Genomic DNA, 14046 nt, shown 5'->3' on the forward strand with positions numbered 1-14046 from the left:
ATTATCAGCAATATTATTTCTATCAGTGAGCCGAATATCTATATCATTTTGAATAAAGTCTATTTGAGTTCTTCTCCTCCTAAAGTTTGCCTTGTGGTGAAAATAAGTTGTGTTCCTATCATCTAATAACAACTCATCATTGTTACCTCTTTGTTTCCAATAATCAGCTTCCACTTCATACCAATAATTCAATCTATTCTGCAATCTAACAAAATCAGCATCCAGTAGATTAGTATTGTGAGAATTCAGAATATTAATTTGATCTTTAACCTTATTAATTTAAGTATTAATGATACCAAAATGGTTATAGTTCCAATCTCTAAGGATCTGTTTAGTATGAAACAAAGTCTTAGTAAACCTGAAGGCAGCTGAACCTTGCATATTGGCATTCCAGTTATGAGCAATAATTTCCTTACAGTTTGAATCTCTAAACCATATTTTGTTAATTCTAAAAGGTTTTTAGGTTTTTGAATCCATTCTAGCTGTAGATAATAAAATAGGAACATGATCACTAGCTAATGGGACTAAATGATAAGTTACTGCATTTGAAAAATTATTTAGCCAATCTAAAATCAGCTACAGTACTCTTGAGGAATGTGTTTGTTATTTTTTTTGAACCAGTGATTATGTATGGCAGATTATTATTGGTAAATTCATGAGACTCTTAAACCATTGACTTGATTGTGCACTTGCACGTGAGTGCTAAAATGTCAAGATTAGATAGTTAGTGGAGTACAAGTACATACATACATAATATAATTAGTGGAGTTAACGGCTCTGTATGTAAGTACTGCACATGGCATTTGGTACCCAGCTAATCATTTGGTGAACATTGAGATAATTTGCCATGGGTTCAGTTAGATCATGTGGTAGTATACTACTTTAACTTTAACAAAAAATGGGTTATTTGACCAAAATAGTACTTTTCCTGGATTAAATGGACGGGTAAACTTTTCCCCTGCGTCAAATGGATGGGACATATTTTTAATGGGAACAGACGTTACTACCCTTTCTTCTTATCCATCTTTTCATTTGAAACTGACAGAAACTACCTGGAAATCATCGATCTCCCATTCTCTCCACCATTTTCAAAAGAAACCAGAATACACCTTCTCCACCACAATCATCCTTCTCCGTCTACTCACTACCAACGGCATCAATGTCTATCACCATCAACACTATCATAAATTGGTATCTCCTTCGTCTGTTCAATATTAATATTATCAGAAATAGATTTCTCCATCGTCTTCTCACTAACAACAACATCAACAATATTAACATAGTTGAATTTGGTTTCGTCGCCGTCTGCAAAACACCGTTTCCAACTGCAACATGAAAGATTTCTAACTTAATTAGGGTTTCAATTGATCAATTCAACAAAATGTCTCCTAGAAATCATAAGTTTCCAAACCCTAACTATGTTTTGATTTTAATTTCAGTATGATTGAATTATTGAATTGCTTGATTTTATTTTTGTTTAACTTGATGTAACTGGATTTTAGTTGGGTTGTTGTAAAAAAATTATGTTTATGTTTTGGTTGAAACTGGATTGCATCTGTTATATGAATTGTATGTTTTGGATGAAATTGGTTTGCATATGGTTATATGAATTATATTCTAAGAATAAGCATAATCGAAGTCATGCTCAACAGGTGTTTGTAAGAATGCCCGAGTGATTTTCTATGGCATATAGCATCTCTACGGCTAAATTTGATAGGATGTAACTGGTTTACATCTAACTTTAAGTTAGGATATAACTTACAAAACCTTAGTATGTTTAATGGAATTGAAATGAGAGTAATAACAACAACACTGGATGTATCTAGAACGTTCTATGTTATTGCTACGAACAGTAGTATTAACACTGGATATAACCAGTTAGATCCTATGTTGTTGCTTGATGTACCCGGGGACATCTCGTGTCGAAATACTAATAACATTAGATGTACTGAGTTACATCCGCCCTATTCGAATAGTAGTAACACTGGATGTACCCGGTTACATCCAATATATTCAAATAGTAGTAACACTGGATGCTGCCAATTACGTCCTGTGTCGAATATTAGTAACACTGGATGTAACCAGTTACGTCCTATGTCGAATAGTAATAACATTGGAGTTACGTCTTGTGTCGGATAGTAGTAACAGTGTATGTAACCAGTTACGTCCTATGTCGAATGGTAGTAACACTTGTTGTAACCAGTTGCATCCACCCTATTCGAATAGTTACATCCTATCTTATTGTAATATCCACCATATTTGAAGCTTAAAGCCCCATTTGAATAGTTGAGCTGATAAGTTCCAATGTGTTTTAATTTTTTTTTTTTGTTTCCAGTAACCAAATTTTAGTCATGGTTACTCTTTTCGTTAAGCCTAATATATACTTGCTTTTGCTTTGGTTGCAGTTTTTATTGCAAAGGAAAGCAAAAGTCTATTCAGAAGTGCTTGAGAAATTCCAAGAAAAAACTGATTATTTCCTTTAAGCATGCCATAAAACCGCAAATGATAGAATACTTTATGGTTTGTTACAAGTCCTACTTTCTTAATGACATTCTATGTTGATTATCTTACTACCACTAAGAAAAGTGTTCATTGTCCTGACGGTACTGTCGTTATAAATGAGATTCACAATTTCAGTCTTCGTTGCATTCACTTGCTGTAAAATAGCGTTGACCGCTTGCATATATATTTGTTAGTATATAATTTTGGTTTAGAGTTTAGACATACATATGTTACTGCTCTTAGCTGATGTCTTTTGGTTCAGAATAATGAAAACTAGGAAATGTGGTGCTAGTTTCCGACTCATGACGTAACAGACCTCAGTACTTTGCGGTCATAGGTAAACTTCCCATAGTGCCAACCAATATAGGTTGAAATCTACAAGGCTTCTAACGCGATCCTTGGTTATAGCAAGGTAAGGCTTTGCTTGTCAAGTTTGATTGCCCAGCTGAACTAATATTGTGTTCATACACTTCCAGTTCCAGGTTTTAATGGAAAACAAGAGAGCTTATAAGTTTTTTTTGTTACTCTTTTGCAATCTCACGTCATGTTCTTCGGGTAATTCACTAAGTTCTTTTTCGTCTTCGTTTTGGTTCAAAATGATATTCACGAACAACTTCTATTTTTTCCTATTCTTCTACCAAATTTCAGGTTCTCTTGGAGGCTACTCTTATAAAGGAAGGACACATGTTTCCATAACCAATCCAACTGTGGCACCATTCACGATGTCGATAACCAATCCGGTAAAGACTTATCCATTCCCACCATCTGGAAGCGCTCCAGTGGCGATGCCCATTACCACACCCTCTGCGAACCCGGTAACATAATCCTCCAACTTTTGTTGTATAAGCAATTGCAGACTTCGCTAGTGGACTAGTAGCTATAATGGCTCTTCCACGACCATTTATGTTACTCTGTTTTTTTCTAATTGTTATAGGAAACGTCCACATACTCTGTTTTATGTTATTCTGGTTTTTTTTCCAGTAAGTTCAGTGCTTCATGTGGAAAGATATACTTTAAGGGCATATGTTTTATGTTATTATGTTTTTTTTAGTAAATTTTAGTGCTTCACGTGAGAAGATATACTTTAAGGGCATATTGGTACCTTTCTTTAAAAACAGTTGTACGAAACTTAAAAATCTCGGGCAAAATACCCAGGTTTGGTTATTTAAAAAGTATCTTTTATGTTCAAGGATATATAAACAATATTAAATTTTAGGTGTCTTTTTCACCCAGGAATTCTTGCTTTTGGTCTTTTTAACCAATTTTGTGTATTTTTAAGTAGTACCGTTTTTAAGTAGTACCGACAATGAGTGTAGTGGTGTGACACGGTTTAGGCAGTATTTTGGAGATGCCTAATTGGTTACTTCCTGGTTGTGTATTTGGGAGTGATACGGTAGGAATCCATTCCCTACGAATCATTCGAAAGAGCAGTCAGACAATTATTTTGAAGTGGTGTATTGACAACAGTTCTGGGAATCACTTGTTGGGTAAGTTCTGTATGCCCGGATGAATTTGTTCCTTTACGTTAGTATCTGTGAAGTGTGTAGGAAGGTTCTTTTAATACCCTTTACTTCCGGTCATCTTTACGTTGGTTTAAATGGTTGATTGCACAAATTACTTAGATTTGGTTAGGAGTTGTACCTGTTTAATTGCTTAATTAGCGAATTCTTAAACTTGTTGTAGTCGGGATCTATCGTGAACTTGTTTCGAGTTTAACTCTCGTTGATTAAATTTTTTAGGTATTGTTAGGAAACGTGAAGGAGTTTGATTTATTCCAGTATCGGTGGATATTCAGAAGATATCTAACTGAGAGTGGACATCTGCAAAAAAAAAAAAGAATTCGTTATCTAGCTGTGAGGCAGTGGGGATAATCGAATTTGGGTAGTTTCTATCATTTTAGTGGATTCAATATTTTACTTATTTGTGGAGCATTTAAGGGTTGTTACGTACACTGTAGTTCTTTTTTTAGACATATTTTAAAAATTCCCTTCTGCATATTCAATTGTAATGGAACTGCATTCCTAGTTTTATGTGGTTATATGCCTTGTTACAGGAAATTAACAACACGCTTTCTATTTAATCATCGACCGGGGTTATGTGAAAGTAGGGTTGTTACACGTAATTTTTTCTAAGATAGACTTAAAGTCTGGATATCATCAAATAAGGGTCCATGGTCCAGATATTCACAAGACAACATTTAAAATTCACCATCGTCATTATGAGTTTAGAGTAATGCCATCTGGTCTTACTAATGCACCTGCCACCTTCCAGAACTTCATGAATGAAATTTTTCAACCATCTCTGAGGAAGTTTTATGATATATTGGTCTACAGTTCTTCTTTGGAGGAACATATTACTCACCTCCAACAAGTTTTTTCAGTCTTGAGGCAACATTCTTTTATCCAAAGTTATCAAAGTGTGTTTTTGGTCAACCTTAGCTTGATTATCTGGGACATCTAATTACTGCCTGATGAGTGCTAAAAAGTGCATATTTCTATATATTTTTCTTGGCATTTAACTCATCTTTTGTGCATTAATTCTACATTTTATCCCATATTCTGTATTTTCATTGTTTTCAAGAATAAATATTTTTCTTACTTAATTTTGCATTTTTAGGTAATAAATAAAAGTCTGGATGACTTGCGGAGCGGAAAAGAGCTGAAGAGTGATGAAAAGCCGGAAGAAATTACGCAAGGAAGCCGCGAAGAACGTTGTGCACAAAACCAAGAGGCTAGGAATGGTCTTGAAGAAGAAGAATTGTCCTTAAAGAAGATATGGGCTTGGCATACCCAAGGCCCAAAACCCTTACTCAAACACATTTCCACTATCCAAGCCCGTCTCGGATTTCAGCCGTCAGATCGAAGCATTTCAGCATCCTACGGTCGCTCCATCATCGCACATCAAACTCCGAAGCCCCCGCTTTACATCGCAACGCCCATCTCCATCTTGGGTCGTCCGTTTTGCTACATCCCTTCATTCGACGGTCGCTCCACACTTACCCCATTATCGCCGTTGGATCCACCTACCATCTTCACATCCATCGCTCCTTGTCGCAGATCATCAAAGTTCGCTATCCCCGATCAACACCCTAGCAACCGAACACCTACACCCCAAACAAACAGACCCTAATCTCATCCATCGAGCTCTCTTCTCCCCAAATCCTCTGCAACAACCATCCCCCAACAGAGCTCTGCTCTCTGCCTCCCCTCGAGCTTCACCATTTCCATCTTCTTCCCCAACCACAAGGACACCACCACCATCACCTCCCCTACCTCAAACCCATCGCCCTGGCCTAATTATTTTCCCCATCTCACAACCATTGAAACCCTAGGTTTTGGGGTGAGTAAAATAACTCGAACTAGGGAACAATTAGAGCAGCAGAGGCGTCAATTGAAGGCATAGAAGGACCAGAAGAGGCAGAGAAGAAATGGGTCGGCCGTTTTGAGTGATTTGTCACATCAAATTAGGTAAAATATCTAACCCTAATTTTGAGAATTTGGGGGAAAACATTGTAAACCCTAATTGAATGTTTTGGGTATAAATAGAGATGTAGGATGTGTGTTGTAACCATCTCTGGACTAGCCAGTAGACATTTGTTCTGTTTCAGTGTAATTCCAATTTCAGTTCTTCTTATGCAGTTAACAGTGAATGTGTGCATGTTGTTTTCAATTATCTTGAATGTTGAATGTTGCTTGAATTATCATACTCAATGAATGTTATTGCTAGTTACAAGTTTAGCATGAGCTAAACTGCATTAGGCTGAGGCTCAGTTGAAGCCTTATGCACTGTCAAATGACAAGTTGCTAGGATAGTTAACTCCTTGCCCTGTTTTGCTTGAGCATTGGGAAGAGATTAATGCTCATAGTGCCTGTGATTGATTGTTCTGTCAAAAGACAGTCAATGCTAGGGGCAAACTAGGGAGCAAATTAGTTTTCCTCCCATTCTAGATGTATGCATAGGATTTTCAACTCAACCTAGAAATATGTTGTTTGATTAGGACACAAGGTGGATCCTAAGCCTTGGCTTAACCACAAACCCTTTGCAATCACTTATAATTTCAGTTTTGTTTTGGTTCCCTGCTAAATTTACCTTCCTTCACTGTTTTCTTGCATTTTGAAGTTGTTGTGCACTGAAATCAGTGCACAAACTCCCCCTGCCTTTGGCTTACAGCCTTGGTTCCCTGCTATTGTTATTTTATATCCTCTGCCATTTAATCTTTGTTGTGCTGCCATCTTGTGTTAATTGCTTTGCTTTGCTAACTGTTTTAGTGCTATTCACTGCCTTCATCTATCACTGCTCACTGCCATAGTGCCTTGTCTCCATTACTAGCTTAGGAAAACTTCTTGTATGCTCCCACTCCCTGTGGACAAACCCCTACTCATCCCTATACTATAAAACTTGGCCTTGTATACTTGCAAGTTTTGTGTGCAACCCCATTTTCACACCACTGCCCAAGGAGTAGCTGCAGATCCTGAAAAGATATCTGCAATACAAACTTGGCCTCTACCCGTTACCTTGAAGCAGTTAAGGGGATTTTGGGGCTTGACAGGGTATTATAGAAGATTTATTAAAGGATATGGTACTATTTCCAAACCTTTTACATATATGCTCAAGAAAGATGTTTTCCACTGGACTGAAGAGGCACAACAAGCTTTCAGTGATCTTAAATCTGCAATGACAAAGGCTCCAATTTTAGCTTTGACTGACTTCTCCAAACAGTTAAGCCTAGAAACCGATGCTTGTGTAAGAGGGGTGGGAGCTGTGTTTGATGCAGGAATGTAAACCAATTTATTTTTTCAGCAAAGCACTAGGTCTTAAAGCCTTGGCATCGTCCACCTATGAAAAGGAGTTCCTAGCCGTTGTTATGGATGTTCGGAAATGGACAAACTACCCGTCTCATAGCCAATTTTTTATTCACACTGACCACCAGAGCTTCAAATATTTAATGGATCAAAGACTATCAATTGCTCTTCAACAGAAATGGCTTATTAAGTCAATGGGTTTTGATTACATAATCAAATACAGGAAGGGTCTGAAAAACACTGTTGTTGATGCCTTGTCCAGACTACCCACTTATTATGCTGTCTGTAATACTATCTCCTTAAGCACCCCACAATGGTCACAAGATGTCATCTCCAGTTATGAAGATGATTCTGTTGTTCAACAACATATAGCTCACTTCCTTATTTCTCCATAACATACACCATTTTATTTTACACAAGGCATCTTGAGGTTCAAGGGCAGACTCTATATTGGCTCAGGTAACAATATCAGGCACTCCATTATTCACTCCTGCACTCTTCTGCAGTTGGGGGACATTCATATATGTTGGGAACCTACCAGAGAGCTAAGTCTCACTTTTTTTGGCCAAAAATGAAACATGATATTCTTCAATTTGTTGATGCTTGTGAGGTTTGTCAATGTAACAAGGGCGGTTCTTTCTTTCCTAGTGGTCTTCTCCAATCACTACCACTTCCTGAGAAAAGCATGGCAAGACATCTCCATGGACTTCATTGAAGGACTTCCACTATCCAACCATAAGAGTCATCTTAGTGGTTGTTGACATTCTTACTAAATACAACCATTTCCTTCCTTTAAGCCATCCCTTCACGGCTCTTACAATGGCAAAGGAATTTCTCAATAACATTTTCAAGCTCCATGGCCTTCCTAGCTCCATTGTCAGTGATAAAGACAAAATATTTGTGAGTTAGTTTTGGCAGGCCTTATTCAAATCTTTGGGTACCACCCTGAAGCTCAGTACTTCTTACCATCCACAGATAAATGGTCAGACTGAAAGAACTAATGCCTGTGTAGAGCAATATTTTCAGGTGCATGACAAGCTCCAACCTTAAGCAGTGGTCTCAATGATTATCTCTGGCTGAGTGGTGGTTCAACACCAATTATCACACCTCCTTAAAGATGTCTCCCTTTCAAGATCTATATGGTTATCAACCCCCTCATCTCATTTTTCATGTTCCTACAGCAACTTAAGTTTCCTCAGTTGGATCTTATTTGAAAGAGATGAATGTTATGCTATAACTTCTGAAAGATGACCTAGCTAAGGCTCAATATAGAATGAAGTTTTGTGCAGACAAGAAACGCTTGGACAGAGAGTTTGCAGTGGGTGATCCAGTTTTTATTAAATTACAACCCTACATGCAAACTTCAGTGGTTATTTGCAAGAATTTCAAATTGTTAGCTAAATATTTTGGCCCATTTGAGGTAGTGCGGAGAATTGGTGTTGTAGCCTACAAATTGCAGTTACCTGTTGGGTCCAGAATCCATCCCATCTTTCATGTGTCCCAACTTAAGAAGCACATTGAACTCAAGGCCACTACAATGCCTCAGCTGCCAGTGGTGGATGATAAGGGTCATTCTGTAGTTGAACCAGTGGTTGTGCTGGATACTCGTCTTATACTCAAGGGAAATATATCTGTTTCCAAAATTTTGGTTCAATGGTCGAACTCTGCAGTCGAAGACGCCTCATGGGAAGACACATCTCATATTAAAGCTCGATTTCCAAATTTCGTCCTTGAGGACAAAGATCTTTGAAGGGGGAAGGGGGAAAATGTCATGTGCCCATGACTTGAGTTACCAGGGAGTCTTCGTTAGTTATCTCACTGTATGTTCTGAAAGCGTAACCTCAGAACTAACCTGTTTTTCTCACATAAGGTTTGTTATTTCCTCGAGTCCAGTGTCAGTAAGAGATGTAATTAAAGACGTTAATGGCCGTTAAATCTATTGGGTATTAAAAGACCAATCATTGTAACATAATCTTCATCAATGAAAATTTCGTTTTTGCTTTCAAATTGAAAGTTAGGATCTGCTTGCAGAGAGAAAGTAGTTTACTTCTAAATTATCTGTTTTTTCCCTTGTAGTTGTAATTCAATACACTACGTCAACATGATTGCGCTACATTTATCCAGGCCATGTACTTAGCTCATTTGAACGCCAACATCCGAGTAAAATCATGCCAATCGAGTCTTTACTTGCTGCTTAGTTCACCTCATATTGTAGGTGCATCACTTGCATTATTTTTGCGGAGCAATAGACAACAATATCGCATTTGGCAATGCCACTATTGCATATGCATTGTCCAAGCCTTGGTTAATTCTTGGAAAAATGCCTAAATCATCCCATAAATTGCATTTCATCCTTAATTCCTTCTTTGAGCTGAGTTAAATCTGAATAAGGATATGCAACACTATCGCATAATATTGCATGTGTTAAGTAGCCTTTTTTGTCTCAGCCATAATGTCGCTTCATCGTCGGACTATGCAACTCCATTGTCCAGGCCACTAACTTCAGTGTTGCGGTATTCTGACGCTTCACTGTTGGGATCAGTCATCGTTAGCTAGTGGGGTACACTGGGAGGGCTACAAAATTCTTGTAAGACATGTTAGAAAATAATCTATTTTATATGGATTTTAGCACGTTCCAACAGTAATCGCTGCCTTCTATTAATAAATGTTAGAATCACAACCAAGTTGATGAAATTGAGCATATTTTGGAAGCGATATGTGAATTCATGTTAACAAACGGATTAATACTCGAGAATTACCGAAAAATTGAGTCTAAAGTGTAACCTTTTATTTTTCCTTTAATAGGCATTGTAAAATGTAACTTGTTTGGGACTAAATGATGTAATTGTAAATTTGACGAATGTTTCGTTCCATGAAGACACCTGATATATCTTATGTTTTTCTTCTTTTTTTTTTTTTTTGTATTTCCAACTAAATTGTATTTATACAGTTTAGATTGAGAAATATATATAACAATTAAATATAGTTCATAGGTTTTTTAAATAAAATACTAATTAATGTGCATATATATTAATTTTTTTTGTCCCACATTCATATATATATATATATATAACGTATTATTTACAGATAAGCGCAAGTGACGATGTTGATTTTTTCCACACTATACATGTTTAATTTTATGGTGATCGCATTCACATTTTCCAACGACTAATAATGAAGTGCTAGTTATGTAGATCATTGTCATGCACCGTAACTGTTAATTGGGTTCACCAATTAAAGCGTAAAAACTTGAGTATTGTGCTAGGGTTTGGGCTGTCCGTAGTTGGCATTTTGGCTATTTAAGATTTTTCTAATACCGAAATAGTCTGAATTATGAATTTAAGGAGTTTCTACCTGAGAAATCTAAGAAGTCTTTTATGTGAAATTTAATAGTCTTTTTGGTGATCATAAGCAAAGGTTTCAAGAAGTCGTTTTCATTAGTCGGAAGAAACAACTAAATTTGTGCCACATAGAGTACAAAAATAATTTCGAAATTTTGTTTCCAATATAACTTCTGGCTTTTCGTCTTAATTGTATCGAAACACGCTTAAATGTTCGTATTAACCATATTGTAAAGTGTATGTGCCCATATATGATGAAGACATAAGGAGATGTGGTAATTGTTTTAAATATCAAAACATATTAGAGCATCTCTAATAATTATTAAACGTTTTTTCTTTAACATGTTGGATTTTAGACCCTGAATTGAAGATTTTATGTCCAATTGGACATATCCAACAAAATAGGTGTGGAAACATGGACCAATACAGTCGATCTCGGCCGAGACATTGGGCATCTCGGTCTCGGCACTGCAGTGAGACGAAACGTGCAATTGTCGAGACGAGATTTTAACGATAATCTTTTTGGTCATGCAAGTCAGATATGTTTGCTCTATCCTTTTATTTAAAGATTACATTTATTTTTTCTAAAAATTGCTTTTTGACACTCACAATTTCAATCTTTGTGTAAAAATAAAGAAATAACTTAGAAATAACATAAGATCTCCCAAATAGCTAAAAGTTAGAAATTAACAAATTTCATATGTTTGGAAAGCTTTCGACGAGATATTAACAATCCATACGAAAACCATCATAAAAATTAAAGTTTTCAAAGCATTAATCTAAATATTTTTTCATTTTAAAAAAAAAGAGAGTTGTGGCTTGTGTAAGAACTGTTCATTTGCTAAAATTAATGTGGGATAGCAATTCGGTTTGGATAACAAGTTGTGGAATGACAAATTCGTTTTGCTAGATGTTTAAGCAGTTTATTTATTTAAAAAAAAGAATTGTAAGATGATAGTTCATTTATGAAAATGAAATAATACATAAATATTTTTGGACGATAGTTCATTTTGTTAAATAAAACATTAGTTTAGCAGTTCATCAGTGAACGTAATCTCTTTCATGGCAGCTTATATTCCAGGGAGAGTTCCTTTTTCTTGGCGGTTCATTTTATAAGGTGAACTTTCTTTTAATGAAGTTTATTTTCCAAAATGAACTATTTATTTTTTATATTATTATTTGAATTAACTCCCTTAATATTGTGATTCATTTTATGAAATGATCTCTCTTTATAATAATTTATTTTATAGGGTTAACCTTTTTTTTATGCTCGTCCGTTTTCGATTTGGTTGAAAATTGGTTAGTGTGTTTTCCCTAATTCCTTAATATTAAAAAGTTCAGCATAAGTTTGCTAGATTTTAAGAGAAACCTAGTTAAATAGATTCTGTTATTTTTTGTTAATCATGGAAGTAAGATTTTGAAACTAAAACATTTCATATCGTATAACAAAGTTGGTTTATGAACTAAAAAATATGAAACATCCAAGTTATTTATACTCATATTGTTTTTGTTTTTCAGTTACCTCGCTTATAAACATAGACACTAATTTTCCAACTGAAATGGTTTTTTTTTTTTTTTTTTTTTTTAATAATAACCCAAAAGTGAACTTAAAACTATGGTGGTACAAGTTTATATTCCTGATTTACTATTTTACTCAATTGATATATGAACTTCTCTTTTCATTCTCAATGAACTCCATCAAATTCAGCGACAACGACCCGGAGTAGCGCAAGAACAGTTAATCAAAAGCTTTGTAATAGAGTTTTCCGACAGATGCAACCTCCTTGTGTAACTAACAGGGGGAATTCTTCCGACCACGGGGATTACCAACAACATCAGTAAGAAAGATACGGAACCTAGCAACCTCGTTATTTATATCTTCAACATTGACTTCAAAATCAGTAGCAACACATGCCAATGCAGTCAGTAAATTCTTCCACCCTTCGCTGGATTTCCACGTAAGTTCGAGGTGGTTTTTTCATGACAGTTACATACTTAGAGAATTTGTCTTCTAATTCCATGCATTCTTTCTTTCTCGTGATGATGTTCATTGCCTCTTGAATGGTTGCTTCCAAATCGATAAGTCGGCAATGAAGCTGAGTATGAAACAGTTGTATAGTTCTTTTAGTCATGCTACATTTATCCTAAACAAAATATAAGGATTTTGATTTGATTGTGGAATCAAAATTGATGTTTGATAATTAGGCAGAACTGACGCGTAACATTGTGTGTTTTCTTTATTCGTGAGTGTATATTTCGAGGCTTGGATATTACTCTTGAAATTGAAATGATAGAACTCAATGTTAGGTTTTTGTTTTCTATTTTGCCAATTTGTGTAATTGGAGTCATATGTATATAGATGATCATGATTGTTTATGAGTTTATTTTAGCACTTTTAGTAGCGAATACTAACATCCAAGCCAACATGTGTTTTTTCTCGGTCCAAACTAAATCATGTTTTTTTTCCCTTCCTTAAAGTCGACAGTCTCAACTTTAAGAGGAGGCGCTGGTGATGATTTACTACCACAATATTTATCATATGATCTAAACTAGCATTAGGTTTTTATTCAACACGAAATCAATGCGTTGATTGTATGCTCAAAGATATATTGTTGTTGAAAGGAAATGATAGGATAGAAGTTGAATGCAGGAATCTTCAGTGTCAAGTTGCTTGCGAACACTCAAAGTAAAACCACACATTTTCAAAGATGACAGAGAATGGGATTAGAGGGAAGAATTATGAAGAATTAGAAATCCTCTTGTTCAAGGTTAAGTTGAAATTATTGAAAGTAGGTCATGCGCAGTCAAGGATGTATAGAGAGTTCTGAAGAGGGTAAATTTTGAAACCAACATTGAAAAATCTTTTGTCGGCTATTGTTGGGTTAATTCTTTGTTTGAGTTAAATAACGTAAGTCAGTCATGCATTTGAGTTTCTTTATGATAAAAATCGTAACAGATGAATCTTTTTAAACCTGAATCGTTTAAATATTTTAACTAGTATTAAGTCAAGCACCAATGTATGAGTCAAACACATTTTTCATTATATATATATATTTTTGGTTTGAACTCATGACCTTACGTTTATTATGCACGATAAGAAAAATCGCATTGAACTATATATTCTTACATGCATAATTTTAATGTTATATATATTTGATCAACGAGATTGCGGTGTACTTAGTACCCTCGTCATTTCACTCTGTTGGAGAGGCGGAAAATGCTGCTAAAAGAATGTTGGTGGTTTCTTTTTCAACTATCATAATAAGAACATGTTCATCATCAATTTTGAGAAAGAGAATTCTAAAGATTTAATCTTGAAGAAAAATCTTCTTTCAGTGGACATCTTATTCTTCTTCGTCACTGGGACCCTTTTGTTGATGTTAATTTTCTTGATTGGAATA

The sequence above is a fragment of the Papaver somniferum genome, chromosome 8 (genome assembly GCF_003573695.1).
Source record: "Papaver somniferum cultivar HN1 chromosome 8, ASM357369v1, whole genome shotgun sequence".
In the NCBI taxonomy this organism is placed as follows: Eukaryota; Viridiplantae; Streptophyta; class Magnoliopsida; order Ranunculales; family Papaveraceae; genus Papaver; species Papaver somniferum.